This window comes from Triticum aestivum, chromosome 7A (genome assembly GCF_018294505.1).
Source record: "Triticum aestivum cultivar Chinese Spring chromosome 7A, IWGSC CS RefSeq v2.1, whole genome shotgun sequence".
NCBI classification, from domain to species: domain Eukaryota; kingdom Viridiplantae; phylum Streptophyta; class Magnoliopsida; order Poales; family Poaceae; genus Triticum; species Triticum aestivum.
In genome coordinates, this window is record NC_057812.1 from 273,406,200 (window position 1) to 273,421,874 (window position 15,675).

Genomic DNA, 15,675 nt, shown 5'->3' on the forward strand with positions numbered 1-15,675 from the left:
GCCTTGAATAAAACTCCTCCAGCAATGCCCAACATTGGTTTTACCATTTGCCACCTAGCCTTTTCTTTCCCTTGGGTCGGCCGGCTCAAGGGTCATCTTTATTTTAACCCCCCCGGGCCAGTGCTTCTCTAAGTGTTGGTCCAACTGAGCGATGTCCAGGGCTACCAGGGGCAACTCTGGGCTGGCCTACCCGACTCATCTGAGTGTGCCCTGAGAATGAGATATGTGCAACTCCTATTGGGATTTGTCGGCACATTCGGGCGGTGTTGCTGGACTTGTTTTACCATTGTCGATGATGTCTTGTAACCGGGATGCCGAGTCTGATCGGATTGTCTTGGGAGAAGGAATATCCTTCATTGACCGTAAGAGCTTGTGATGGGCTAAGTTGGGACACCCCTGCAGGGATTTGAACTTTCGAAAGCTGTGCCCGCGGTTTATGGGTAGATGGGAATTTGTTAATGTCCGGTTGTAGAAAACCTGAAGTTGATCTTAATTAAAATGCATCAACCGCGTGTGTAGCCGTGATGGTCTCTTTCCGGCGAAGTCCGGGAAGTGAACACGGTGTTGGAGTTATGATTGACGTAGGTTGTTCTAGGATCACTTCTTGATCATAGTTTCTCGACCGTGCTTTGCCTTCTCTTCTCGCTCTCATTTGCGTATGTTAGCCACCATATATGCTAGTCGCTTGCTGCAACTCCACCTCATACCTTTACCTTACCCATAAGCTTAAATAGTCTTGATCACGAGGGTGTGAGATTGCTGAGTCCCCGTGACTCACAGATACTCCCAAAACCAGTTTGCAGGTGCCGATGAAACCATGCAGGTGACGCAACCGAGCTCAAGGCGGATTTCGATGAAGATCATGTCCTTTGTGTTGTTTCGTTCTAGTTAATCAGTAGTGTAGCCCAGTTGGGGTCGATCGGGGATCTGTGTAGCATTTGGGGTAGTATTCTTTTATTTTGGTTCCGTAGTCGGACCTTGATTGTATCTGGTTGATGTAATGCTTATTCATGTATTGTGTGAAGTGGCGATTGTAAGCCAACTATGTATCTCGTTTCCTTATGTATTACATGGGTTGTGTGAAGATTACCTCACTTGCGACATTTCTTACAATGTGGTTATGCCTCTAAGTCGTGCTTCGACACGTGGGAGATATAGCCGCATCGTGGGTGTTACAAGTAGCCTTCCCCGACTTATGAGCCCCCTGCTTGATCGAATCGCTGGCGTTGTTGAGTCTAGAAAAATGTTTTGAGTCATTTAGGATTTATATATATCGGAGAGTAGGATTCTTTTTACTCCTCAGTCCCTTCGTCGCTCTGGTGAGGCATCCTGACGTAGAGTTTTGACTCTTCTCTTCTCAAATTTCACTAAAAAAAATTTAGGATCACGCGGGTATCTTGAAATCGTTCCGATGGTTTTGTGACGAGAACATTGTTCTTGGTGCCTCCTGACATTTAGGGGTTGTGGCAGTGTCCCGGGGAGTTGAGCTCTGAGGTGTTGTCGTCACAATTTTATCGTTGCAGTTCGGGAATACCTGAGTTCGCGACATCGAAAATCCATTTTATGCAGTTGTTGGTGAGATAACCTCGACGCCACCCAGTACTAGGGCGGGAGTTCGGGAGCATTGCCATAACTTGTATAACGGATGCTTTTCAAAGGTTGAGGTAAACGATTTCCGAAGGTTTCTTGGTTATGTGTTGAAGGATGGATACAGCTGGATGTAGGATTTGTTAGTTTTGGGTGAGATATTATGCTTCCCCTGTATCCCCAACACCTGATTGCATAACCGGAAAATTTCGGGAGTTTGATAAGTGGGAATTCAAGTAGCTCTTAGGATATCTTTTCGACAGATGTATGATATGAAATTGGGGTTCGACGTCTAGTGGTCCGCCTATCCACGGTTGGTTTTACAGTGGTCTCGTTGTGTCTTAAAGATTCCTTGGCTATGACGACTCGGGGATGCTTCGTATGTCATGTGCACTACCTTGTACATGATGGTGCTGTACGATCGAGCCCGTGTAGGCCCCACCACGAAAACTTTGGACGAAATCTCTATCATATGTTTGTTCTGGCTTATTCCGCAAGCCAATCCTTTGTTTTGTTTTGGTTTGTGGTATTCGAGTTGCTTCGAAGTCAAGTGTTGATTCCATACCTTTTTCTAACCGGTGTTCTCATATTTCTATGTGAATACCAATCCTTCATGATAATCGAGATTGTCATGTCAATCCTTTTCAACCGGTGAGTTTCTCTTTTCATGGATCCGATCATTCCAACATCCGCAAGATCAACTCAAGTCTTCTCAATGGTGTTGATTAATCCGTCCCAAATTGCCTTTGTTTTCCCGCCCACCCACCCTCTTTCTTCGAGGACTCGGATTTCTTTATCAAGTATCTATCTTGTGAATAGAAAGTCTCTCTGTTCTTTTTCGTCAATGTTCTTACCCGGTGGTGCTTATGAAGATGCTAATGGAGCTTCAAGTTCATCATTCTTTGTTCTTTTTCTTCTTCGGTGAATTCAATTCAAGCTGTTAGTGTTGATCATATCCCTTTTCCTCGTTTCAAATACCTTCTCATACCGGTGCACCTCATAATCATTCACTTCTCGCTATTCTATTGTTCCGGGGTGCTGAAGATATCTCAGAAGACTCACGGTTACATTCTCGATCCATTCAAGTTCTTTCGAGATTGTAATCTCTTTCAAGCCATTTAATTCAATCGGTGCAATCTCTCTTTCAAATTGTTCTACGGTGTATCTTTTGAGTGGGGCCATAACCCACAAGTCTTTTCCCAGGATCTTACCTGACTCGCCTTATTTTCCCGGAGTGACTCCCAAAATTCTTTTCGAAGTTTGACGTAAGAATGATTCATCACCAGTCATATGTATTTCTCCAAGATCTCTCAAATTCTTTTCATCGTTGGCTCAACCTATTCGCTTTTGATTCTTCCAGAGTGTCTAAACAATTCATGGTGGTGTTTCTCGTCGTCTTTCTAGGATTTTGAAGACCGAAGAAGAGTTTCTCTTTAATCTTGATCCATTTTCTTCAAGAGTCATGGTGCTCACCTGATGTTGTCCTCTCATAATTGTTTTCAGACGTGATAATTATTTTCACCCATCCGGAGCAATTCAAGAGTCTTTTCAGTTTGATTCTTCGGAGCCCATCATCTCATAATTATTCATTCCCAGCTTTCAGTTATCGTTCTCCTAATCTTACCGGTGCATCGATCTAATATCCTCTAATAAGTTCATGATCTTTTCGTTCTCTTGTATCTAAACTCTCTCATGTATCTTCGTTCATTTGCTAATTCTTACCGGTGATTCATCCCTTTACTTCGTTCGTTTTTCAATTCCTTACGGTGGTTCGTCCAAGAGTTCTCTTCCTTCGTTATCATGCAGATTTTTTCGTTCTTTCCAATCTCGACTGGTGATTCATTGAAGACCTTCCCAAGTTTGCGCTATATCTCTCTTAATCCTTTTCTACGAGAATAAGTAGTATGCCAAATCCGTTGCTTGTCATCAATCTAAATTGGTGAAGGATGCGCCCAACGTAATTCTTATTATTGTTTCATACAAGTGATCTAATTTCTTCTTTCCTGAGTGGTTCATCATATCACATTCTCGGTTCGAGATGCTTTATCTTTTCTTTCCGGAGTTCCAAGTTTTCTCGGTTATATCATTTCAAAGCTTCATCCAATCATTACAAGGTTTCACCTTGTGTTTTCAACTTCTCTTTCTTTTCATTATCCTTTTGTTTACCGGAGTTCTTCATGGAGGCGCTACATGTTGGTTCATAAAGGATTTAATTCCTTCTCAAAGTGTTCATCAAGATCCTTTTTAGAGGAGCTCAAGCTTTCTTCATCTTGCAATCCGGAGTGCAATTCTTTCTACCATATCATCGGAGGTGGTATTATGTCATTCTTGATAATTTGAGTTCATGTTTCATGATTCACATGTTGTTAAGAATGAGGTATTTTAAATCCATCAACCTCTTCGTTGGAGTTATCTTGTGCCATGTTTCACCTAAAGCCTTCCCTAAGGATTGTTGCTATTTATGGTGCTCATAAATGACCCAAGTTCTTCAGCTATCCTCCCAGTGAAATAAGTTTCTCGTCTTCTTGTTCATATCAATCCAATCTTTTGTTTCCATTAGTGGCAGAATTTCGCCTCATAGTTTCCAAATGTTCTCCATAAGCCCACTACAACCTAGTCTTTTCGTTGTTGGTTTTCCAACAACTCCGCTCGAACTTTCCCCTAAAAATGATTTTCAAGATCATTTGAGATAGAAGATATTGTTTTTCTCCTCCATTCATTCCATTCCATCCTCTCATTTCTTCCGGAGGCGTTGTGATGTTGCTCTTTTCTCTCATCATCTCGGATGGTGTTCTTTTCGTGCTTACCCATTTAACCAGAGTGCTGTGCCCCTTTGCTCAAGTCCTTTTCTTCCTATCAAGTCTTGCATCTCTTTTCAACCGGAGTGCTATACGAATTTGTTCTTCCTTGTTCCTCTTTTCTAACGGAGTGTTTTCAACTTCGTTCATCTCCATTGTATTCTTTCTTTCAATTTGTTCAACCTCGCAAGGTTCTTTGGTTTCACTAGTTGGTCATAGAAGCAACTTAGTTTTACCTCTTCTCTTCCTCTTCCGTTTATCTCTGGTGCCTTCCTAGATCTCGGGACGAGATCCTCTCGTAGTGGTGGAGTGTTGTGACGCCCCAAGACCGGAGCTTCAGATGCCTTCCTTGTTTTTCCGAGTTTCGCCGTGTGTTTCATTTGTGCTTGCTCTTTTATTTTTTGCATTGCATCATGCCATCATGCCGTCACTCTGTGCAACTCAAATAAATAAATCGTACGAATCTCCGATCCATTTAAATCGAGGGAAGGGTGACCTCTCTTTATAACATACCCTCCCAATATTAGGGAGCTATATTAAATATTCCGTTAACTTGGAATCACCCATAACGCACTTGCAAAATCCCAATGCTTTAGTCATCACAACTCTTCGCCTCTAACTTTGCCATATGTCCTTTCGTCATTTTCCGGAGCTCCACCTAAATTCTCAACATTTTTGAGCACTTTGAAAAAAAACATGTCCTAGCTCAAACCTTTTGAATTAAATTCAAAGGAATTTGAATTTAATCTTTCAAACTTGAACTTTTCTATTTTCCCGGACCGTGCACATTTTTTCGAGTCCGTGAAAATTATCCTCGTGCCCAAATTCTTCTTCTAACCTTCTCTTCTCTTTTTTCCCTTCTCTTATTTCGTTGTTTTTGTAAAGAGAAGGAGATGGGAGAGAGAAGAGCCGGCTGGGCCTCCCAGCCCAGCTGCAACCTGCCAAGCCGGCTCCATCCCCGCGGCCCACCTAGGCCTAGCCAGCCTTCTAAGGCCTAGCAGCCCCGCTGCAGTCTCTAAACCTACCCTGATTCCCTCGCGCACCTCTCTCCCTCATTCCCTCCCGACGCCGCCGCCACACGCACGCCCCACGCATCGAGCCGGGAGAGCCGTTGCTCGATCCCCATCTTCCTCCTCGCTCATGCCTCTCTGTCGCTCTCCCGTCACCATGACCGGGTCTGACCTACTCTAAGCGTCGTCGCCCTCAACCCGGCTCGCCCTCGACGTCCCCTTCGCCGCGGCCCTGCCACGCCTAAGTTCCTCCATGACCAACGCATTCTCCCGCTCGCGCCAGGACGAGTCCTCTGCATCGCTAGCCGCCGGCGACCGGGGCCGCCGTGCGTGTCGTTCCCGTCCCAGTCGTCTCTGCTACCAGATCGGGCCGGCTCCGCCCTCGTCCTGATCCCCTCCTATCCGTGCTCATCTCCCGCCGCAGGGCCTCATCTCTGCTTCGATCAACCGCATGAAGTTGTTGCCGTCGCTACTTCGCTGAATCGCCTGAGTTCGACCAGCAGGCCACCGCAGTGCCATCTTGCCACCTCCTTCGTTTTTCTGCTCGCCCTGGACCTCCCCTACAAGCTCTTTCCGCCGCCCCGGATCCCTGCTGCCTCCGCTGCTTCGCTGGAACGCTCCACCGTGCCAAGTCCTTGCCGCTGGCCTTCCCCGCACACTGCCCGCCTCGTCTGCTTCGCTTCTGAATTAGGACGAGTCCCTGCCTCTGCCTCTCGCCGAGTTCGGGTGATCCATGTTCAAGTCGCCAAGACCCCTTCATGGTTTTCGCCAAGTTCGGCCACCGATGAACCGAGGGTTTTTGCCTTGCTTGGATACGCAAGACCTTTCTAAACATTGCAAGTTGCATGACACAATGGCTATGGGTCCGACGCACATGCGCCAAGTTCCACTATCGTCAGTCGGTTTCGACAAGACAATGTGTACCGCTACGCCCAGAGACCCTGGATGCACCAAGTTCCTCTTCAGACATGTACAACTACCATCCCGTGCAGGACACCAAGTACCACGACGACCATCGACATGTACCCCTACACCGCACCGAAACGCCGAGTTCCTCGCCGTGACCCCGAACAATCAACGTCTCGTGGACCGTGTACAACTACCGTCGCTCCGAAGACGTTGGAGTCATCAAGTACCTCTCCGAACGAACGTGAACGACTACCGTCGCAAGAACGGGACCAGAAAGTCCGAAGACCCCAAGTACCACGACACCGATGACATGAACGTCTACGGAAACTCGTGCAACGATAAACATGTACCACTACCATCGCCGAGATCGCGAGAACCTCTACCATCGACCCTAGAGCGTGCGAGAACGGCTACTTCCACTACCGCCATCGCGAGAACCTCTACTTCCTCTACTATACACCGAACGAGAACTATCCCGCTTGCACGCTTTGAAGGTATAACCTCGAGACGACGCCCGTGAGCGAATGAATGCATGTTGTATGAGATGCACCCTTGTTTTGCCTCGAGTCTGAACTATCGGTGCATGTTGCCCCTCTTTTGCCTTGCCACCGACATGTGGGAACCCGGTAACCGGGATCACCCCACCATCTTTTGCACACTCCCGCCACACTTTATTTTGCACCGACGTCTCAATGAGTTGTCGGAACCGGAACGTTGCCGTGGCACTGTTTTGTTATCGTCGCCGTGGCACCCCTTTTGTTTCCGCCACGATGATAAATGCTTCATTATGCTCATGTCAACTCTTAATAAAATTGCATAAAACTTGCTCATGTCATTCGCATCATGATAATAACATTTAAATGTTTAAAATTGTTTTTGCATTAAATTACTAAGGCATATGGGGATTTACTGGATTCACTATTTGTTATATCCGGCCCCATTTAAATTGTTTAGATGGTATAGTTTTGTTATGTTTCACCTCTTGACATGCTTAACAACATTTAATATTGTTGAGTACCTAAACGAGAGTGAACTAAATAAGTCATGTGGTGTTTTCTTCAATATGCAACTCCGTGGCATATTGAGCTCCACTTAATTTGTAGGATTGCTTGTGCACTTTGCCATGCCATGCTTCATTAAACCGGACATGCATCATACTTGATTGTGCATCATGCCATGTCTATGTGGTGGTTGTTTTACTATGTTGTTTGCTTCTTTCCGGTGTTGCTTCTTCGGGTGAGATCCGGTAACGTCGCGTTTGTGAGGATTCGTCCGACTACGTCCGCTTGTCTTCTTCATGGACTCGTTCTTCTTCCTTGCGGGATTTCAGGCAAGATGACCATACCCTTGAAATCACTTCTATCTTTGCTTGCTAGATGCTCGCTCTTTTGCTATGCCTATGCTACGATACCTACCACTTGCTTATCATGCCTCCCACATTGCCATGTCAAACCTCTAACCCACCATGTCCTAGCAAACCGTTGTTTGGCTATGTTACCGCTTTGCTCAGCCCCTCTTATAGCGTTGTTAGTTGCAGGTGAAGATTGGAGTTTGTTCCTTGTTAGAACACGGATATTATTGTTGGGATATCACAATATCTCTTATTTAATTAATGCATCTATACGCTTGGTAAAGGGTGGAAGGCTCGGCCTTATGCCCGGTGTTTTGTTCCATTCTTGCCGCCCTAGTTTCCGTCATATCGGTGTTATGTTGCCGGATTTTGCGTTCCTTACACGGTTGGGTTGTAATGGGAACCCCTTGACAGTTCGCCTTGAATAAAACTCCTCCAGCAATGCCCAACATTGGTTTTACTATTTGCCACCTAGCCTTTTCTTTCCCTTGGGTCAGCCGGCTCAAGGGTCATCTTTATTTTAACCCCCCAGGCCAGTGCTTATCTAAGTGTTGGTCCAACTGAGCGATGTCCAGGGCTACCAGGGGCAACTCTGGGCTGGCCTACCCGACGTCTAGCTCATATGAGTGTGCCCTGAGAACGAGATATGTGCAGCTACTATCGGGATTTGTCGGCACATTCGGGCGGTGTTGCTGGACTTGTTTTACCATTGTCGAGGATGTTTTGTAACCGGGATGCCAAGTCTGATCGGATTGTCTTGGGAGAAGGAATATCCTTCGTTGACCGTGAGAGCTTATGATGGGCTAAGTTGGGACACCCCTGCAGGGATTTGAACTTTCGAAAGCCGTGCCCGCGGTTATGGGCAGATGGGAATTTGTTAATGTCCGGTTGTAAAAAACCTGAAGTTGATCTTAATTAAAATGCATCAACCGCGTGTGTAGCCGTGATGGTCTCTTTCCGTCGGAGTCTGGGAAGTGAACACGGTGTTGGAGTTATGATTGACGTAGGTTGTTCTTGGATCACTTCCTGATCATTGTTTCTCGACTGTGCTTTGCCTTCTCTTCTCGCTCTCATTTGCGTATGTTAGCCACCATATATGCTAGTCGCTTGCTGCAACTCCACCTCATACCTTTACCTTACCCATAAGCTTAAATAGTCTTGATCGCGAGGGTGTGAGATTGCTGAGTCCCCGTGACTCGCAGATACTCCCAAAACCAGTTTGCAGGTGCCGATGAAACCATGCAGGTGACGCAACCGAGCTCAAGGCGGAGCTCGATGAAGATCATGTCCTTTGTGTTGTTTCGTTCTAGTTGATCAGTAGTGGAGCCCAGTTGGGGTCGATCGGGGATCTGTGTAGCATTTGGGGTAGTCTTGTTTTATTTTGGTTCCGTAGTCGGACCTTGATTGTATCTGGTTGATGTAATGCTTATTCATGTATTATGTGAAGTGGCGATTGTAAGCCAACGATGTATCTCTTTCCCTTATGTATTACATGGGTTGTGTGAAGATTACCTCACTTGCGACATTGCTTACAATGCGGTTATGCCTCTAAGTCGTGCTTCGACACGTGGGAGATATAGCCGCATCGTGGGCGTTACACTCATAGTCCCCCCGCCCCACCCTGTCCCCCTCAGCGCGTGGAGCAGGGGCTCGCCCTGGTGATTGGGGATCCCACCCACAGATTCGGCGCCTTCGACGGTTCCGCTGTTGCGTCAATCCTGAGATCCACTGATGGACTCAGGAGGCGGGGCGTCGGACCAGGAGATCCAGTGACTACTGGTGGAGCTAGCCCGCAGGGAGAGGGCGGCGAATCGGGCGGCGAGGAATGCAGAGCGAGCAAATCGAGAAGTGGCGATTGCGCGGATGAACTTGGCGTTGCGCGCAATGTCCAGAACCACGGAGTTGGAGCGAGCAAGGATTTTCGTGCTGGGTCAGCCCATCTCGCCTGTTCTGATTTTGCATTGGGCAGCAGAGGAGGCGGTGTCCACATCCAGAGTCCAGAGGAGGAGATGGCGGCTATTCAGGGTCGAGATCTGACTGGAGCGATGTCGGCGTGTGCTGTGGGCGCCTGTATGCATCGATCCTTAGTTAATACTTGTTGTAGATTATGTGCTCATCATGGCTATAATCGCCGGAGAACCCCATCGCCGCCGCCATTCGTGGTTCCACCCCCGTTGAGGATCAATGGTGAAAGGAAGGGGACCATTGGGCGGGGCCCAACTGTTTGCCTCAGTAGATGGGCTAGCCGTCCGATGCCCCCCCAAGTGATCAGGACCGCTGATGCTTCTTGGGCTGCCTGTAGGCAGGAGATTTATACCCCCCCCCTTGACAGCAACCATGTGTCTCGTCCTACTAGGGTTCATCGCCGTCCCCTTCGCCGCCATGACCACCAAAACCTAGTCTGGATTAGGCGTGATCTCTTCGTTTCTAGCAATTTCTCGGCTACAGACTGTTTCCCCGCTGGCCCTTCGGATCATATTATCGAGCCCAAGAAGTTCAGTTTTTCCCGTGATTTTTGGTCGAAGAAGACTGGAAAAATCACCTTTGCTACTGTAGTGAAGAAGATGGCTGCTACTGGGCAGAATACTGGACCTAGGGGAGGCAGAATGGGGGGTGGGCGTGGCCATGATGCTATGCGACCACCAGCTACAGTGAGTGCGCCGCCGGTCCATGATCCTACTGCTACTCTGCCTACCCCTACTCCCATCCCCAACCAGCAGGGTCCTCCCATGTCTATCTTTGCCAAACCCCCCATTATCCCTATAGGGCCCAGTTCTTCCAATTTTATGCATCCTGTTATGAATCAACTTTACCCTGGCTTCCCTGCTAACAACTACCAATACCCTCAAATGCCCCCTGGATGCAACAACTGCAGTTCCAATTCCCTTATATGCAACAAAATCTTCCAATTCAATTCCCTCAGCCTCAACCTCTGAGTTCTGGAAGTGCTTCTGGAGGGAGCGATCAGGTTGGTGCTGGGAAGAACAAGAAGAAGAATAGGACTGGTGCAAAAAAACAACCTGCGGTTGCTGCTGGGTCTGCTGACAGTGCTATTGGTCAAGTAGTCTCAGAGTCTGAGGAATTTATGGTAGACCCTAAATATATAGGTACTATCTGCTACAATTGTGGCCTTCCTGGCCATTTTGTGGGCATGTGCTCTATCCCCAAGGTTTGCTTCATCTGCAAAACCCCAGGCCACCATATGGATACTTGCCCCAAGTGGTATGAGCCTTACCCTGTAGCTCAGTACTGGGGGAGTGCCAACAGTGGCCTTGGATTCTTTCATATTGAAGATGGAGACAAAAGTGACAGTGATTGGCTCAATTTTGGCAATGTTGGGCTGGTTGTTGTTGAAGAAGGCAATATCATTGCTGAAGAATTGGAAAACTGCTTTGTTGGGATGTGGAAAACCAACTGGCCTTGGCAGATCAGAGTTTATGATGAAACCCAGTTCCTAGTTAGATTCCCCCGCCCCCCAACAAGAAAATTTCTGATCTGGTTGCTTTTAAATCTATTAACTTGAAGAAGAAAGGTGTTACTATCTCCTTCAAGGATTGGCATGGTGACCTCCCTACTTATGATTCTCTTAAAAAAGTCTGGATAAATATCATTGGCATACTTCCTGTCTGGTGCACCTAGCCAGTCATCTCTCAAATTGCTTCTTCCCTGGGTGTCATTGTCAATATTGAATGGCATGAAATCTTCAGGAGTTTCTATGAAGTGGTTAGAGTGCAAGTTGTTGTTAGAGAACCTCAGTTGATTCCTAAAGATAGGTTGTTTGAGATTCAACAGGAGCTGTACCTGCTCAACTTTGAGGTTGATGATACTACAGCTGCTGAGTCTCCTAACCACAAACCTTCAGATGGTCCTCCTGGCCCTTCTACTGATGTTGGAGGCCATGGGAATGCTGATAGGAATGGAGATGGGGATAATGATAGTGATGATGATCTACTTGAGGAGGAAATGGATCAAGATGCTAGTAATCAGATTGCCAAGAAATCTACTCCTGCCCCAAGTGGAGCTAAGACTAGATCTGGATATCCTCTACCTCATACCCCTATTGAGGAGTCCCACTTAGTTTCTTCCAAGCACCTAGGGGCCCCTGTGACTAAAAGCTATCTAGATGCTGCTAAGAAAGCCAACTATGAAGGTTGTGGGAACAGTCTGCTGGCTCAGTTTGAAGCTGTGAGGGGTAACACTAGTGACATTGGCCCTAGTTCTCTGGCTACAGCTATCACCACCCTCTCTTGCCTTGCACCCAGACCTCAGGCCACTAGGACTGATAAAGGAAAATGGGGCTCTATTGTTGCCACTAGGATGAGCAACAGGATTGTTAGAGATGGTAAGAATACCATAGCTAAATCCCAAGAGATTAAAAAAGTTCAGAACCTGGAGGTTACCAGAGGTAATACTTCTGTTAGCTCCAAGAATTCCTTTGCTTGCTTAGATATTGAGCTGGCATATCATTTTGAGATTTTACAAAACCACCATAGGCACCTCGTACTATGGCGGCGGCAGAAAAATTGGATTAGGGGGGCCAAGTGCCTTTGAAATAGGCTGGGGAGGGCCAATCCATAGGAAAATAGATGTTTAAAAATCTCTAATCCAACACTGTTTACCAATAATTTAGTAGTAAATTCATGATGTTAGGAGGGACAGGCCCATGCTGGCACCCCTGTCTCCGCCACTGACCTCGTAGTCTACTATCACAGTATGTCGGGATCGTTCGGTAGAGAGGTATTGGCGGGAATTACGATGGATGGATAATACCGCATAATTCTGAAAATCCGAGAAAGTCCAAATAGACTGTTTGGCAGGCTGATGTTGGATTCTTGTTTTCCAGCACTTTAAAAAATACATACATCCGTCCGTCATTTTCTTTCTCAGTTGAAATTCACATACTGGTTGTAAAATACACATGTAGAATAAATATAGGTGTAAAAAGATACACCGATTCCAAGCGAGTCCTTGTGTTGTCCAACCCCCCTATTTACTAGCTCACCAGCGCTAGGACAAACCCAACCTCAGTTCTTGCCACGAGCGACCCCGGTGACTCAGATCTGCGAAAACGGTGGCAGCGAATGCGGCAACTTCAATCTCCGGCGGCAGGATGCTTCTCCCCTTTGTCTCTGACCCCGTCTCATCCTCCTTGTCTGTGCAATGGGTGGGTGGGCGGCTCCAATGGGGTTAAGCAACATACAACCCCCCTTCCCTATGTTAGGTCGTTAGGTATGGTGTAGGGTCTGTTTCTCTATTGCTCATTGCACCATCGATGTCACCATTAGGTTATGGACAAACAAATGAAGCTGGTTGTTCAGGCATCATCACTCATAGCTGTGATTCAAGTCTGGGTTAGGTTGGTCCGCAAAAGAGTTGTACCTCAGAGTGATACCTCTGTCATCTGTTATGGTCCAATGTCAATTCAAGATAGGGAGGTGCTGGTGAATTTGAACTACAATTGTAACTGCAACGACGTAGGGGCTCTGCATGTTGTGGGTCATAATAAGAGTTTTAGGGTTATTCATGACACACCCCAGAGATAAAATTGAGACCATTTCTCGACATTTCAAGCAAGTCTTGTATGCTATTGGGGAGATCAATGAGAGATGGTCAAGGCATCAACTTGGCAAACTCCTAGCAAGATTCACAAACAGCCCAAGATGTATCCGTATTTCAAGGTGAGTGCCACTCATAGTTCATGCCTTGACATGCTTTTATTGTTCCGAATACAACCATAACACTATGTTTCATGCCATCACAGTCTAGCATTGGGGCAATAGATGATACTCATGTGACTGCTAGAGTGTCGAGGTCACATGCTGCAACATACATGGGTATGATGACCCACAAGTATAGGGGATCAATTGTAGCTCTTTTCGATAAGTAAGAGTGTCGAACCCGACGAGGAGCAGAAGGAAATGACAAGTAGTTTTCAGTAAGGTAATGCCTGCAAGTGCTGAAATTGTAAGTAACTGAGTAGTTTGATAGCAAGATAATTTACAACGGGCAAGTAACGATAGTAGTAACAAAAGTGCAACAAGACAGCCCAATCCTTTTGAGGCAAAGGATAGGCCAAAATGGTCTCTTATGATAAGCACAGCGTTCTTGAGGGTACACGGGATTTTCATCTAGTCACTTTCATCATGTTGGTTTAATTCGTGTTCGGTACTTTGATAATTTGATATGTGGGTGGAACGGTGCTTAGGTGTTGTTCTTACTTGAACAAACCTCCTACTTATGATTAACCCTCCCGCAAGCATCCGCAACTACGAGAAAAGTATTAAGAATAAATTCTAACCATAGCATTAAACTTCTGGATCCAATCGGTCCCTTACGGAATAGCGCATAAACTGGGGTTTAAGCTTCTGTCACTCTCGCAACCCATCATCTAATTGCTACTCCACAATGCATTCCCTTAGGCCCAAATATGGTTAAGTGTCATGTAGTCGATGTTCACATGACACCACTAAGGGACTCACAACATACATACTATCAAAATATCGAACACATATCAAGTTCACATGATTAGTTGCAACATGATTTCTCACGTGACCTCAAGAACAAAAGTAACTACTTACAAATGATAATCATGCTCAAGATCAGAGGGGTATTAAATAGCATATTGGATCTGAACATATAATCTTCCACCAAATAAACCATATAGTAATGAACTACAAGATGTAATCAACACTACTAGTCACCCACAAGCACCAATCTATAGTTCCAGTAACAAGATTGTACACAAGAGATGCACTAGGGTTTGAGATGAGATGGTGCTGTTGAGGATGTTGATGGAGATTGCCCTCCCCAAGATGGGAGAGTTGTTGGTGATGATGAGGACGATGATTTCCCCCTTCGGGAGGGAAGTTCCCCCGGTGGAATCGCTCCGCCGGAGGGCAAAAGTGCTCCTGCCCAAGTTCCTCCTCAAGACGGCGGCGCTCCGTCCCGAAAGTCCTCTACTTATTTTTTTCTAGGTCAAAATGACTTATATACCAGAAGATGGGCACCGAAGGTGGGCCTGGGTGAGCACAACCCACCAGGGCGCGCCTGGGCTCCCTGGCGTGCCCAGGTGGGTTGTGCCCACCTGGTGGGCTCCTCTGGTAGTTATTTGCTCCAATATTCATCATATATTTGATAAAAAATCTCCGTGAAGTTTCAGCTTGTTTGGAGTTGTGCAGAATAGGTGGCCTGACGTAGCTTTTCCAGGTCCAGATTTCCAGCTGCCAGAATTCTACCTCTTTGTGTATACCTTGCATATTATGAGATAAAAGGCATTAGAATTACTCCAAAAAGCATTATTATGGATAAAAAGATCATAAATAACAGTAGTAAAACATGATGCAAAATGGACGTATCAACTCCCCCAAGCTTAGACCTCGCTTGTCCTCAAGCGAGAAACCGAAATCGAAAAACATGTCCACATGCTTAGATAGACGTGTCGATAAAAACAAAATACGGACATAGAAGCATAATGTTCATTATTATAACAACAACAAACTTGAACATAAGACTCTTATCATAAAGCTCTTATCATAGACTTCTCATGAACAAGTGACAATTCATCACACTATTGAAGTATAAAGCAAAAACTCTATTAAAAACCAACAAACTATGTTTTCAGTCAACTTTGCAACTACAATTCATCATCTTTTCAGGAAGGGTCACGTATCGTAGCCTTTAGGCAAGTCCACATACTCAACCATCATATAGTCTTCTATGATTGCTAACACTCACCGCGTACACATGAGCAAAACGTTTCAACCGAACACATAGAAAGATAGGGCCTTATAGTTTCGCCTCCCAACGTATTCACCTCAAGGGCAATGTCAACAATAATAACTCATGCTATCTATATTCAAATGGACATATGTGCCTAGATCTTTCCTCACCACATGATGCTTGCCAAAGGAGAAAAATAAAAAGGAATAGAAGGAAGACTTTGACTATTTGCATAAAAGTAAATACATAAAAGTAAAAGATAGGCCCTTCATAGAGGGAAGCAGTGGTTGCCATGCACTTA